The sequence below is a fragment of the Chiloscyllium punctatum genome, chromosome 12, assembly GCF_047496795.1.
Source record: "Chiloscyllium punctatum isolate Juve2018m chromosome 12, sChiPun1.3, whole genome shotgun sequence".
Lineage (NCBI taxonomy): Eukaryota > Metazoa > Chordata > Chondrichthyes > Orectolobiformes > Hemiscylliidae > Chiloscyllium > Chiloscyllium punctatum.
In genome coordinates, this window is record NC_092750.1 from 28,932,497 (window position 1) to 28,947,108 (window position 14,612).

Consider the following 14,612-nt stretch of genomic DNA (forward strand, 5'->3'; position numbering starts at 1 on the left):
CACCCAGACAGGGGACGAAACGTCTGCAACACAAATTCCCAGCCCGGCGAACAGAACCAAAACAGTTTTAAGAAGCCTGTTCAATGCAGAAAGTCAGTGGGCATTAATTAAAAAAAGTTAGGAAAGCAGCAACAAGAAAACACATCGGCAGGAAAAAAAAAGCAAAATTCACCACTACATTATGGGCAAGAGGATAATCAGGGAAAGAGAGACCTAAGTGGCAAACTCAGAGCTGGAAGACATCAGTGAGGATTTAAATGAATACTTTGCATCTGTAATCAATCACTTTAGAGAAGGATGACATTAGGTATATAAAATCAATAAGGATAACTTTAAGGACATCGTTGAGCAAATTACAAGCAAGAAGGCGGCGGCACTACTAGCCTCAACATTGGATAAGTTCCTATGCTACTGTGAGAGGCAAGGAAGGAATTTTCAGAGGCCTTGACATTAATTTTCAATCCTGCCAGAGAACTGGAGGACAGGCCAGGTAATATGGTACTAATATTAAAGAATGTTGGTAGGAATAAACCAGGCACTCTTGACCAGCGAGTCCAATGTTAGTGGTATGGAAACTATCAGAAACAATTCAGAGACAGAATAAATCTCCATTTGGAGAGGCAAGGATTAATTAAGGAGAGCCAATGCAATTTTTTTTTTCTTGGGAAAAGCTGGACATCATGTTTAACAAATTTGATTCAATTTATTGAATTGGTGACGAGGTGCACAGATGAAGGTAGAACAGTGTAGGTGGACCTCACAAAGGCTTTTGACAAGATCTCATATGGAAAGTGGTCATCAAGAACCCATAGCACCTAGGACATGGATCCAAAATGGACTTACCGACACAAGGCAGAGGGTGACTTTTGTGAGTGAAAATCAGTGTCGGTGATGATCACTTGAAGTGCCACAGCATTCAAAGCTACGGGCCAAGGGCTGGGAAATGCAACAAGAGTAGATCACCAAAGATCATTAGATAGCACCTTTCAAACCCACAGCCACTTCAATCTACAAGGATATGAACAACAGATAGATGGGAACACTACCTGCAATTTCTTTTCTCAAACCAAACCATTCACCATCCTGACTTGGAAACATACAGCAGTCCTTCAATGTCATCAAGTCAATACCCTGAAATTCATTCTCCAATATCATTGTGGGTCTACCTACACCAAATCAACTACAGTTGTTCAAGGCAGCAGCACATCACCATCTCAAGGGCAATGAGCATTGGGCAATAAATGCTGGCCAAAATGTGATGCCCACATCCAATGAGTGGATTTTCTTTTTAAAAAGGTGCTTGATAACCAGCATCAGCCTGATGGTCTGAAATGTCTTTCTATGCTGTACAGGTTTTTTTCAATAGTTGGAAGAACTGAACATTTAGGAATCCTAAAGAGAAGAATCTTATGGCAAGTTTATGAACATACAATCAGGAAGTAAGCCATCTGGCATCTCAGGCCTGCTTTACATTTTTATAAGATTACAGCTGACTTGACTGTAACCTCAAACCCACAGTTCCAATTACCCTGATGGCCTTTCATTCCCTTTCTTATCAAGAATCTACCAGTCTCTGCCTTTAAAAACATTCAAATATTTTTTCACCATTTTTTCAGAGAGTGTTCCAAAGACTCAAACCTTAAAAAAAAAGTTTGCCTCATCTGCTTGAAATGGGTAATTCCTTATTTCTTAAGGATGACCCTGACTTTCAGAGTCTTGGTTTAATGCAAACATCTTCATAAAGCCCATGAAATAAAGGAAAAGGCAATGAGGTCAATTCAAAATTAGATCAGTGACAGGAAACAAGAGAGAATGCAATGGTTGATGAATGTATGTCCATATGTAGTAACAACAGTGTTTGACAATAAAACATGCTTCAATTGGATGCCTGGTCAGTACGGATGAGTTAGACTTAAGGGTCTGCTTCTGTGCACTGTGACTATGATGCTATGGAAGCATCAGATCAAAATCTGAGCAAGCAGGGATAGAATGTGCATTCCCTCTCCGTTATGGATCAATGGCATGATGGGCCTCTTACAGGATACCTTTACCTGATTCGGCAAATTATGATGTTATCCCTCATAATAAAACAGTTAGACATGGGTAACTTGGTATTGAAGAATCTAACAATATTATTTCAGCTCAGGTCAGATACAAACATTAGATTCACAGACAGGAGTATCTGGGCTAGTACTAAGAGTGGAAAGGCAGGCCATATCTTCTAATCTTCCTTGGTTTTGGTGAAGTTGCCTAGTAACCACAGGCCAGTCAGTTTAAGAGTAGAATGTAGAAACAATAATCGAGGGGGAGACATGACAACAGAAACTTGGAGTATGAAATGACTCTCTACAGGCCAGTATCCTGTCACTTAGTCACCCTTTATTTATACATGAACAATCCTTGACTATAATCCTGCCACAGAGCCCTTCCTGATGAATGGCTTTTGCCCGAAACGTCGATTTTCCTGCTCCTCAGATGCTGTCTGACCTGCTGTGCTTTTCCAGCACCACTCTAATCTAGCCTCTGATTTCCAGCATCTGCAGTCCTCACTTTTGCCTCATACAGAGTCAGGCAGAGTGCCAGTATCCTTAACATCTCAACCCTTTTATGTCAGCCAGAGCTCCCAGATTGTACCAGATTAACAATCCCAATCAGAGAACTCATTCTGAAAACCAGCTGGCTGACTTTGTTACAATTACAGAGCAGGTTCAGTTAATTCAGGACAATCAGCACAATTCATTCAAGGGTAAATTGTTAATCAATCGTATTTATCAAATGCAGAGGGTGTTGTAAAAGGGAATGCAATGGATGTTGACAGTCACTTTTTTTCAAATCAATACAGACAAAGTACCACATCAAACACTGATTGAGGCTCATGGCACAAGGGTTAAGGGGGGGGGGGGGGGGAAATGGGGTTTCAGTGTCAACTTGAATGAAAACAAATTATCCAAGGGCAGAAAATAGATTCTTTTTTAAAATAGACAGCAGGGACTCAAATGGGTCAAATAAGTCTTATGAACCATAATGACACCACAACTCTCAAGTTGATCACTGTGACCGATTTGGATGAAAGTCAAATCATTTTAAATTAGCATCTGTAAAAAAAAAATGGCTATACCAGCACCACTGACCCAGAGGGAAAACAAATGGCTGACCTTAAAATTTGCACTACTTACAGAAATAAGTTACACACCTGCATAAGTATTCACTTCATCAGCAGATTCACCAATCTATACAAACATTCATTAGCTCAAGAAGGGTTCTTGTGGCACAGCTGCAGAGTCCTTATCTTTGGGTCAGAAAATCTAGATTAAAGTCCTACCTGCTGCAGAAGTGCCTCAGAACACATCTGAACAAATTTAAAATATCAATTACAGCTGTAGAATTCACTTCATACCAAGAAAGATTCTCCACAATTTTCTACTACAATCCCAGTCAACTATTTAACTAGTGACAGAACCAGTTATCCATAAATTGATGCAGTTAATTTAACTGGAATATTCTGGTTAAAATGCCATTTACTTAACACTTATAATCAACACCTTAAAGTATCCATCATGCTCAATTATAATTGGAATCAGAATAAAACTTCCATATTTTGATTTATTTTGAAATCTGAACAAAAAAATTCTCAAACATTAATGGAATATACATAGGAAATACATATTCCTGCGTAACACTAAACAGGGATTTGCATGCTGTTAGAGTTCATATTTCCTTTAGATATCTATTTCAAATAATCTAAAATCAAATTCATTCCCAGATGCTCTTTAAAATTTAAAAAATTCAAATCCCCTGTCCATTATTTTGAGTGTATAGGAAGTTGACTTCTGCAGCATTCAAATTGTGACAAGGTGATTCAGTGGAGTTATCATTTTCTCTTTCCAATACCACACCTATGCTTACTAATTGTCCATTTTTATCTCAACTGCGTTTCATTTCTAAAGAATTAACACTTCAGGAACTCACGAATTTGACAATATTATTGAGTCATCAGACCATCATCACAAAAGTATGTTTGAATAGAAGTTTTGCATGATGCTTCACAAGGGAGGTAATACTCCTTCAAGTTGGCTAAAATCTCAATGGAGGAATGAAGATAACAGTTTAAAAATACCATATAGGCATAAACGGATATTTAAAAGAGACTGCTGTTTTTTTATGATTCCCAATTGAATCAATATGTGCTGCAATGATTGGCAGAAAAACAACATCATGGCAATTTCTTAGTTAACGTAAATACTGATCAGAAAGCTATACACCAGCTACCTTCAGCTGACAAGACCTGTGAATAATTACTTTTAATTGAGTGACCAAAGAAATCTTTAAAAAAAATGCAAACACAACCAAAAACAGATCCAATGTTATTTGTAAGACTGAAAAATTGCTGACTCCTTCACAGAAAACAACTGCCTAAAGCAAGATTATGTTCTATCAAAAGCTGGTCAGTCAAAATACAAAATGTCTATTTCAGTTTGTGTCATGTCACAAACAGAACAGAATAAAAATGGTGCATTCCTTGATGGTAAACAGCAGGCAGAGTTCTAAATTGCCAAGAGACATGCTACTGCATCCACAAGAGATTTATGCAGTGCATCCACATCCTGTAACTAGACACTAGAAAGAAAGCAGCATCTACTTCTGGACTTTGACGATAGTGATGAGCTGTCACATAAATCATGCTGGAATTCATAAATAGAATTAAATGACAAGAAATACCTGCAATATTTTTATCTGAATGTGAATGGCCATTAATTTTGAACCACAAAACAACAAGAGGCGCATTTTTATTGTTCTATTTCACTCCTTTTTCCACTGTGAATTTTTTGAAATAATTAAGGAACAAGAGCAAGCAATTTTCACCTTGGCACATCGATAAATGATTCATATTTGGGATCATAACAAATGTTAAATTTCACTAAAAAAAAAATGTTTCTTCTGTGGAGGAGGTATTTGCCAAGTTGTCAGCTTGGCCTAATTGCAATTTTTGTACATACCCAACTTACTTAAAGGTCTAGGAAAAATCAGTTACAAGGGATTAATGTTGCTACTTATGTAGAAGTACAACACATGCACTGGTTGAGCTATACAGCCTTTGGACACATTTTAATTTCTATGTAAATTTGTCTTCTTTTCAGTTAGATTTGATAGCATTAAACACTACTCCCAAGAGACAGCTTATTTATTAAGTGATCAGGAAAGTTGGTTGGGCAATCTCTTCTAAAAGGCCGGCATAAACACGAAGAAAAGAAGAAAATAGCAGCAAAGTGACTAATATCTGGCTTCTAGAAGTTCTCTGGAGTGAAATCGAGATAAGAAAATCATCAGCAAAAAGGAGATCTTGTTTCAACGCAAAATATTCAATGCATATTTTAAGAAATAGCAAAAAATGTACTAGAAATTGGTGAGGCAGATAAAACAAATATAAAACTGATCTACCACTGCCAAGATCAGCCTCCATTTTACCTTCAAAGCCCAAGCGACTGCACTGTTCCCAGCAGGATGAATCAAAATCATTGCATTCATATCATCCCGACAGTGCAGAAAGGGGTCATTTGGCCCATTGAATCTGTACCAACCCTCCAAAGAACATCCCACCCACCCTATCCTCATAACCCCACATTTACCATGGCTAATCCATCTAGCCTGCACAGCCCTGGACAGTACAGGACAATTTTGCATGGCCAGCCCACCTAACCTGCACATTTTTGGACTGTGGGAGAAAACTGGAGCACCCTGAGGAAACCAATACAGACACGAGGAGAACATGCAAACTCCACATAGTCACCCAAGGCTGGAATCGAACACAGGTCCCTGGCGCTGTGAGGCAACAGTGCTAACCATTGAACTTTTAGCAGGAAATACTTCACTACATCTCTTATTAAAAGGCATTCACTAAAAACCTATTACTGCCCACATACTTAGGTTTCACTAGTGGTCACACTGGCTAGAGTTTTATTTCATCATGCAGATTGCATGAGGATCCTTTTAACTAGGGCACACATTAACCAATGTCCATTATTCTCGCAAGAGAAACTTTGGCACAAATCAGGCACGGGCAGAACTAGAACAGAGGCTACCCTTGTCAATCTACAGGAGAAAGACACTACAAAACTATGGGAAATGACCAGGTAAGCAGAGCTGGATGATTGCTGCAGCACATGAAATCTGTGTGTTTGGTTACCAGACCTATTCAGAAGTAGGTACCATTGAGTACTTTGATGCTTTATTGGCATACCAGCTGACTCAAACCATGGCACTCAGCAGATCGCAGGATTTAGCTACCTAATGCTCATGTTGCTATTAATTCAACAATATCTACAACTAAAATAAAATCAGATTATAATAGATTTCAGCAAATGAATGTCAATTCTTAATAATAAAAAAAAGAGTCACAAGCTAAGAGTGCAAGGTTTAAGGTGCAAAGCCATGGAAATGCTGCCACATAAACCAGTTGTGGCAGCAGTCAGGACAGCAGGTACAGAACTCCACATACTGCTGGTCACACAGCACTACTGACATGGAAGTGCCCATTCTGGCACTTTCCCCTGCCACCGCAGGAACTGTATAAACCTGCGCCCACACCTCCTCCCTCACCTCTATCCAAGGTCCTAAAGGAGCCTTCCACATCCAAAGTTTTACCTGCACATCCACTAATATCATTTATTGTATCCGTTGCTTCCGATGTGGTCTCCTCTACATTGGGGAGACTGGGCGCCTCCTAGCAGAGCGCCTTAGGGAACATCTCCGAGACACCCGCACCAATCAACCAAACCGCCCCGTGGCCCAACATTTCAACTCCCCCCTCCCACTCTGCCGAGGACAGGGAGGTCCTGGGCCTCCTTCACCGCCGCTCCCTCACCACCAGACGCCTGGAGGAAGAACGCCTCATCTTCCGCCTCGGAACACTTCAACCCCAGGGCATCAATGTGGACTTCAACAGCTTCCTCATTTCCCATTCCCCCACCTCATCCTAGTTTCAAACTTCCAGCTCAGCACTGTCTCCTTGACTTGTCCGGACTTGTCGAACCTGCCGATCTCCTTTTCCACCTATCCACTCCACCCTCTCCTCCTTGACCTATCACCTTCATCTCCTCCCCCACTCACCCATTGTACTCTTATGCTACTCTCTCCCCACCCCCACCCTCCTCTAGCTTATCTCTCCATGCTTCAGGCTCACTGCCTTTATTCCTGATGAAGGGCTTTTGCCCGAAACGTCGATTTCGCTGCTCGTTGGATGCTGCCTGAACTGCTGTGCTCTTCCAGCACCACTAATCCAGTATTTGCTTTCCAGCATCTGCAGTCATTGTTTTTACCTCATGGAAGTGCTTGTAGTTCACAATTGCAGTGGCATTTGGCAGGTCAACATGAGTGTAGTCAGTGACATCAGATTCAGCAGGGGAAGAGAAACGCTGTGCAAATAATAAAAAGTCTATTGTGTTTCTGGACTTCCAAAAGGTGAAGAAACAATTTGTTCATACAAACAAAGCGTTGGTCAGCTGTTCAATGCAAGGACAACTGCAGACTTGCTGATGTGAGAAAATTTCCCTATGGTATCCTAGAACAAATGGAAGAGTAGCAATTTTAGGATTAGGGACCTTGACTGACTGATGCACTGCTGTACAACTTACTGCAGCTCTTGCTGTCAAGAGATGGTGTTGCACTGACAACCTCCCTGTAAAAACAAAGTTCCCTTATACACTGGTAATTTGGTATTCTAAGGGGAAGTGTCTCAGACATTCAGCACGTTTTAGGAAGTTGAGGACACCAGTAATCTAGCTCATATCACTCCAGCTGCAATTCCATTTGTTTCATCCAAATTGTTGCTTGGGCTCCTGATCATCATCCTCTTACTGTAAAAGGATTACAAGGGAACTAAAAGCCCCTCAGCAATACAGCACACATTATTTCAATTGAACATTAGTTTGAGCAGATGCAACATTAGAGTGAACTTTCATGCAACATGTTTTGACAGTTACACTGAGCATCATGTTTGCACCAATTTATCATGAATTAACATTCAGAAAACACAAGAACAACAACTGTAAAGGCTCCTTAAGCTTTTCAATCAAATCCTACTGACAACTGTTAAAACAAAAACAGAAAATAATTTCTCAGGCAATTTCATGATTTCAGTGAGGTCAAAAACAGTGGAATCGAAGAATACTGGACAGCTGGCTGAAACTGATCACGTTCTTAGCAATCTAATTTTGCTCAACCAGAATCACAAGAAGAAATTAGAAGGTGGGTTAAGTTTATCAGGGAATGCAACTTCTTGCTTAATTTGAGTGGATGTTTGAGTTGGGGGGAGTGTCAGAACAGTGAAATGCTAACCTGGAAGTCTGTGCTCCCCACACACTGGAGTCTGCAGCAGGTAACATAATTCATCCTTACACAGCAGTCTGCCCAATTGACAGATTGGGCCTCCACTCAGGAAGCACTGGCAGGAAGCCTAAGGTCCAGGTAGTTCTGAGCTTTGGGGTATGGTACAGGAGATTGCAGTGACCAGTGACATGAGAGATCAAAGATGGAGGTGGGAGGAGTGATCAGAAAAGGTCCAGTACCTAGAGGAGTGGGATTGCAGGTCAAGGAGGCATTCGAGATCCAGCAGGTTACGTGGAAACACATTTGCCTCCTACAGCCACTTGCTCATCTTCCTCTATTTGCCAGGTTTCCTAAGCACAGGAAACCCAAGTGCCTAGAAACAGAAGCTAATGAAATAGAGTCTCATGATGTTTCAATTGCCAGCTTGCCACCTGGGTAGAGGTCAGTTGCCTCCTCCTGTTAATACCAGGAGTTTGAAGGCTGAGGTAATTATTCAGATGTTTAACATACTTGTAACCCAGCCATGCCTTTTTGGGTGGTTAAAATATCCATCTATGACACACATTTCAGAGTCTAAGGATGATGGTATTGAAAACTGTCCCACTAATTGGTCATAAAGGAGCTGGAAGAAAAAAAGCCAGACGTATAGATGACGACAGATGGTAAAAAAGGACAATTAGTTCTGACTTGATACTTTAACGCTTTCCCTCCACTGATGTTGTCAGACTGGAGTTTCTCCAGTAATTTCAGCTTTTGTTTCAAATTTCCAGCATCTGACATTTAATTTCATTAGAGGCCGATTTAATAGTTATGCTGTAAGATGGAAAGCCATTGGAAGTCAATAGAAAATAGATATACATAGGGGGAGCAGGAGAAAAACAGATCATAAAAATTGAATATTCATATCACTTAAGATTCTTCAGTCTTATAAGTTTTCTCAAATATTAAATGAGAAGATAGAAGATTACTTCAAACTCTGGGGACAGCTAATAGCTGAATCGGATAGCTTAGAAGTCAAACTAGAAATATACTGCACACAGACTAAATATATTTGCCGTATGTGCACAATTTTCCATATTTTGTCAGCCTAATAAAATGAACTTTAACTAGTGATGAAAGTCTTTTTTGACGAATCAACAGGACACTGCTTTGAAATCAATGTTTGACAATGACTGATCCACAGCCTAATTACTGGTATGTTCAACACCACGGGATATTGCATGAGGAAGACAGAGACTGATTTCAGCGTAATTAGTAATCTTGAAGCCAATCACAAAATAAAAGGATGGGCTTCACCTGTTATTGGGAAATATAGTGTACTTTGCAAGTTGGACGGTGATGGTAGGCTTAAAGTGAGCACACCCAAGACTCAATTAATCTATTCTATCACTTCACAACACAAGAAAATATGGCTAAATGGCTACTTTACCATCTTCAGGAAGAAAACCTGTTTCAGACATAGCCCCTACACCTCTAGCACTTCCTCCCCCTTTGAAAGTCCACCCCCTCACTCTCCACTGCCCACTCAAGTATGAGAAAAATTGCCACCAAGCTTCCTTTACCACTTTACTCACCAGCCCTTGTCGAGTACCTTCTCATTCTAAGTGATTTCAACTCAGCCTTCCTCTTATCCTCCTCAAGTCTCTGCATCTAATCTCTCACCATATTCATGATTATCACCTTGTACTTTAACAAAGTTTTACTGGTCTATTACAGAAATCATCTTTGATCACTTCCTTGTATCGCATTCCACATGCTTACCCCTTCTACACTTCACCCCTACCTTCTGTATCCATTTGGAAAGAACTATTCCCCTGTCCATTTCTCGCTGCATCATCTTGACTGTCTAGATTTTGACCCTTTTTTCATGCAACATTCCTCCATGCCTTTATGACCAAGGAATGTACACAATACCAAAACAGCTCTTCAAGTCACAAATGACATTCCATACAATTGTGACAATGGTAAACTATTGCTCTTTGTCCTTCCTAACTAGTTTACACCCTTTGTCCCAGCCATCCACAGTATCCTTGTCCAATGCTTCTGCATTGTCATCCAGCTCAGCGTAAACACTCATGCTTCATCGGATTTCGAGCTAATTTAAAGCCATCATCCTCAGTTGTCATTCAAGCAGATATTTGGCTATCAACAGAATCCCTCTACCTGGCAACAGTTTGAGACACCAGATTGTTTTTTTTGATGTTGTATTTAACTGGGAATATCTTCTAACCACATCTGTGCTGTCATCAAGACTTTAACATGGTTAACATTGGCCAACCTGGTTCGGCCTCAGCTGATTTGTTATACTCTCATTTTGTGGACTCAAATTTTTCAGGGCTGGACTCTCATGTCCCACTCTTTTCAAAACTGAAGTTATCCAATGCTTTGCTGCTCATGTCTTCATTTGCACTAGATTACACTCATTTATCATCTCGTGGTCACTTACTCAGATTGCCTGACTAATAGTAAATGTTTTGACTTCCAAATCCTCCATAGCCTCCCCACAAATATCTAAACTTCTGATATCAGCACTCACCTAACAGTGGTCCCAAGCATCCCCAGTTTTTACTGGTCTACAACTGGATGTACCTTTTCACTACCTAAGCCCGAAGCTCTGGAATTTCTTTACAAAACATCTTTTCTCGGAGTCCCTTATTGTCTCTGAAAACTCTCAAGACCTCTTTATCAAGTTACTGAACATCTACCTTAAAAATGCTTTATAGGGTTCAGTGCCTAAATTGGCTTTATTATGGTCCAAGAATACTTTTTTTAAATGATATTAAAGGTGCTATGTGAATGGCTGCCTTTCTAAATGGGCAGTTTAATGCTGGGCATAGTGGTTGAATGTTGCCAAATTTGCTATATTACAGTCTAGTTTAACAATGCCATAAGTGTATAGCATATTAGAATTAGTGCTATCTGACTGGTTAGTTCCCTTTAGCAATTTGTCTGGATGCTCAGACCGCAGTTGCTGTCGCCTTCACACTCACCCAGAAAAGTATTTCAAAATGCTGCTTTTTCAACTTGACCTTGTAAATACTATAGTAGCAATTAAATTTGAAATGAGTGTCAGCCAAAACTATTTCTGAAAGACGACTAATTTAGCTGGTTCCTTTTCTATTCTACCTTCTGACTATTCACAAACTAATACTTTATTCAGTTGGGAACATATGTTTTATGAAAATGATACTTTGTATGTAATGTTGATGTGGGGGGCATGGTCCGTGACGCACAGCACAAGACAAAAATATTCAAGCCTCAAAACTTGTTACATTGCTAGTTTTGATATAGTCTTCTGCCAAATAAATGAAACCATAGTACTCTCTTGTTCTACTCCATGAAATTTATTCTTTGGTCATAGTTATATTTTTGACTGCCAACTTGATTGTTAATAGGTTGCAGACAAGTAATAACTTTCTCCCACCATGGAGGTGCACAGCTACAAAAGCAGAATTGCTTTGAACATAGTCTCAGTGTCATACACTACCACCTTACCGTGCTGCCCACATATTCACGTCTATTTAAGTTTCATTCCATCTTAAGCAGTGCAATCTATCACAACTAAAACTATTTTCTTGAAAAATGATTCTTTTTCCTCTATGATGCAGCATCAGGAGCAGACATGGGAGTCATGACAGCCCTATACTTCAGAATTAAAATTTTTCAAACTACAATCAACTATCATTTTCCAGCAAAAATCTTTATTTAGCCATGAACTCAGAAGTGCTTTTTTCACTCCCCTCCCCCCCTCCTCCATCTTACGTTTGGCATCCTTGGTTTCATTTGTAGAACACAAATCATTCTTCTACTGATGACTGCTGTCAAAAGAATGCCAAACATTCTTATTGGTGTCTAAAGACACAGCAATATTTGCTACTAGTCAATGTTATACAACTAATTCTAAAAAAAGGTTCTTGCAGTATCAAAATTTCTAGTAAATTTTAATACAAAATCTATTCAGTAACTGAGCTTCTATCTGATCCATAAATACCAGTGTAAAATTAACCAAAAGAAATCATACAATGGAATGGGAATACATTAGTGATGTTAGATGGTGAAATTTTAAAAAATTAGCAAATATCTGATGCAGTTAGGTATCATACAATAGTTAAGGGACACCAAAGGTCATACACTGTGCCTGAAGACCACTTACTTCCTGAGGTGAACACTTTCTTCATGGGGGAGGTACTCCAGGTACTCAAGTCCATAAAGTGGTGACTTGTGCAGCCAAGGTTTAGGAATCACAGCCGCCACGCAGGTGAGATAACCAGCTAAACGTCACAGCAATTAACAAAGAATAAAAACACAATATGTTGTGATATTTCAAATATGCTGAACATTTCCTATCGGAAGGATGTTGTGCAACTTGCAAGGGTTCAGGAAAGATTTACAAGGATGTTGCCAGGGTTGGAGAGATTAAGCTATAGGGAGGGACTGAATAGGCTGAGGCTGTTCTCCCTGGAGCGTTGGAGGCTGAGGGATGACCTTAGAGGTTTATAAAATCATGAGGGGCATGATAGGATAAATAGACAAAGTCTCTTCCCTGTGGTTGGGAGAGGGAGGGTCCAGAACTAGAGGGTATAGGTTAGGATGAGAGCGGAAATAAATAAAAGGGATCTAAGGGGCAACTTTTTCACAGAGGGTGTATGGAATGAGCTGCCAGAGGAAGTGGTGGAGGCTGGTACAATTACAACATTTAAAAAGGCATCTGGGTGGGTTTACGAATAGAAAGGGTTTTGAGGGATATGGGCCAAGTGCTGGCAAATGGGACTTGATTCGGTTAAGATATCTGGTCAGCATGGATGACTTGGACCAAAGGGTCAGTTTCTGTGTTGTACATCTCTATGACTCTATAGTCTGGCAGCACCTGTGAACAGAGGAAAAAGTAACAGTCAAATAAGCCACTTTCACAGAATGAGTGATTTCTTTGCAGAACATCTCTGTTCAATCTGCAAGCAAGATCTTGAGTTTCTGGCTGCTTGCCATTTCAATTCGCCATCTTGCTCTCTCACTCGTATTTCTGTTGTCTGCCTGCTAGTGTTCCAGTGAAGTTAAACGGAAATGCAAGACACAGCTTTTCATCTTCCAAACAAGCATTTGCAGTCTTCTAGACTCAAAATGGAGTTCAAAGATTTAGAAAATGAATGTCTGTTTGACTTGAAAATTTCCACTGCGTTTCTCACACTCAATGTTGTCAGCCAAGGTGAACATTCCCATTAACGATGAACATTTGTACAAGGCTTCTGCAAATAGTTTTTCCTCATGTTACTTGGAGTGTTTGGGTCCTGGATAAATATTTCCCTTGGCAGGTTGTATTATTAAACCAGTTTTGCTAGTTAATCGACAGTGCCCTAACATTTTCTAGCCTTTATTCACACATCAGAATATTAAGTCCACTGTTGAAGTGATTTCAATCCTCAGACTGTTTGTCACATTTCACCTTGCAGCTAGCTCAGTTGTGTGCACCCTATTTGCCAAATCTTGAAAGTAGCAGTTCTCGGTTGCTCAGTTAAAAAAAACCTTGTTAGAAGAGGAAAAGAAATGCAGAGGTATTTCACAGCACTCTGATCAACCAACATTAAAAACATAATGGGTATCAGATGTGGGTGGACATTCACGACAATCATCTTTCTTGACCATTGCACAGATATACATCATACCAGATGAAACAGCAGTCCCATAAATTGCTGAGATTTTGTATTAGCTTTATTTTCATTCCAATCATGCTTGGCATGGAGCTGAACGTTACTGCTCCCAAATGTGTATTGCCTTTCAGTCACTACCACAAATATCAGTTTCTGCATAAGAATATTTACCTTCAGCATAATGAAAGCACCGTAATAGCATGATACAAACTTTCCTAGACTGATATTCTTTATATCCAGGAAGTCCAGCGGAGGGAATTGGATATGCTCTTCATATGAAAGCTTTGACAAAATGAGATGTGTCAATAAAAGTGTTCTTCCTAAATCAGTGCAGTCAGTCCAACTCTTTGCAGCCACATTTGGGTACACATTCACATCACATTTATAACTGAATCTCTTAGGATGGGGAAAGTCATTCTGCTACATACCTTAAAAACTCTCAACCACAAATGAAACAACTGCTAGAACACAGCCCTGTCCACCACAAGTTTGACAAGATCAGGACTGTATTTTCCTCCTACCTTACGTAAAAGATAACCCATTTCTCCTTCAAAGTGAACAATCAACCTTTAAACATTTATTTAAATTAATTTATAATCTGTTTAATAGATAAATTTTAATATGTGCAAAATGTTAACAAAA

The 14,612-nt window shown here is 39.7% G+C and overlaps 1 protein-coding gene across 4 annotated transcripts in view; it reads right to left on the reverse strand.

Annotated features, from left to right (window-relative positions):
* iqsec1b (IQ motif and Sec7 domain ArfGEF 1b) overlaps nucleotides 1-14,612 on the reverse strand; it is a 484,326-nt gene that overhangs the window by 377,304 nt on the left and 92,410 nt on the right. The window contains exon 1 of one of the 4 annotated variants that reach the window (XM_072582221.1): nucleotides 12,479-12,495. The exons of the other annotated variants lie outside the window; for them this stretch is intronic. The gene's annotated coding sequence lies outside the window, so the exon portion shown is untranslated. Of the gene's footprint in view, nucleotides 1-12,478; nucleotides 12,496-14,612 lie in introns of those variants that run through there. 4 annotated transcript variants of the gene reach the window in all.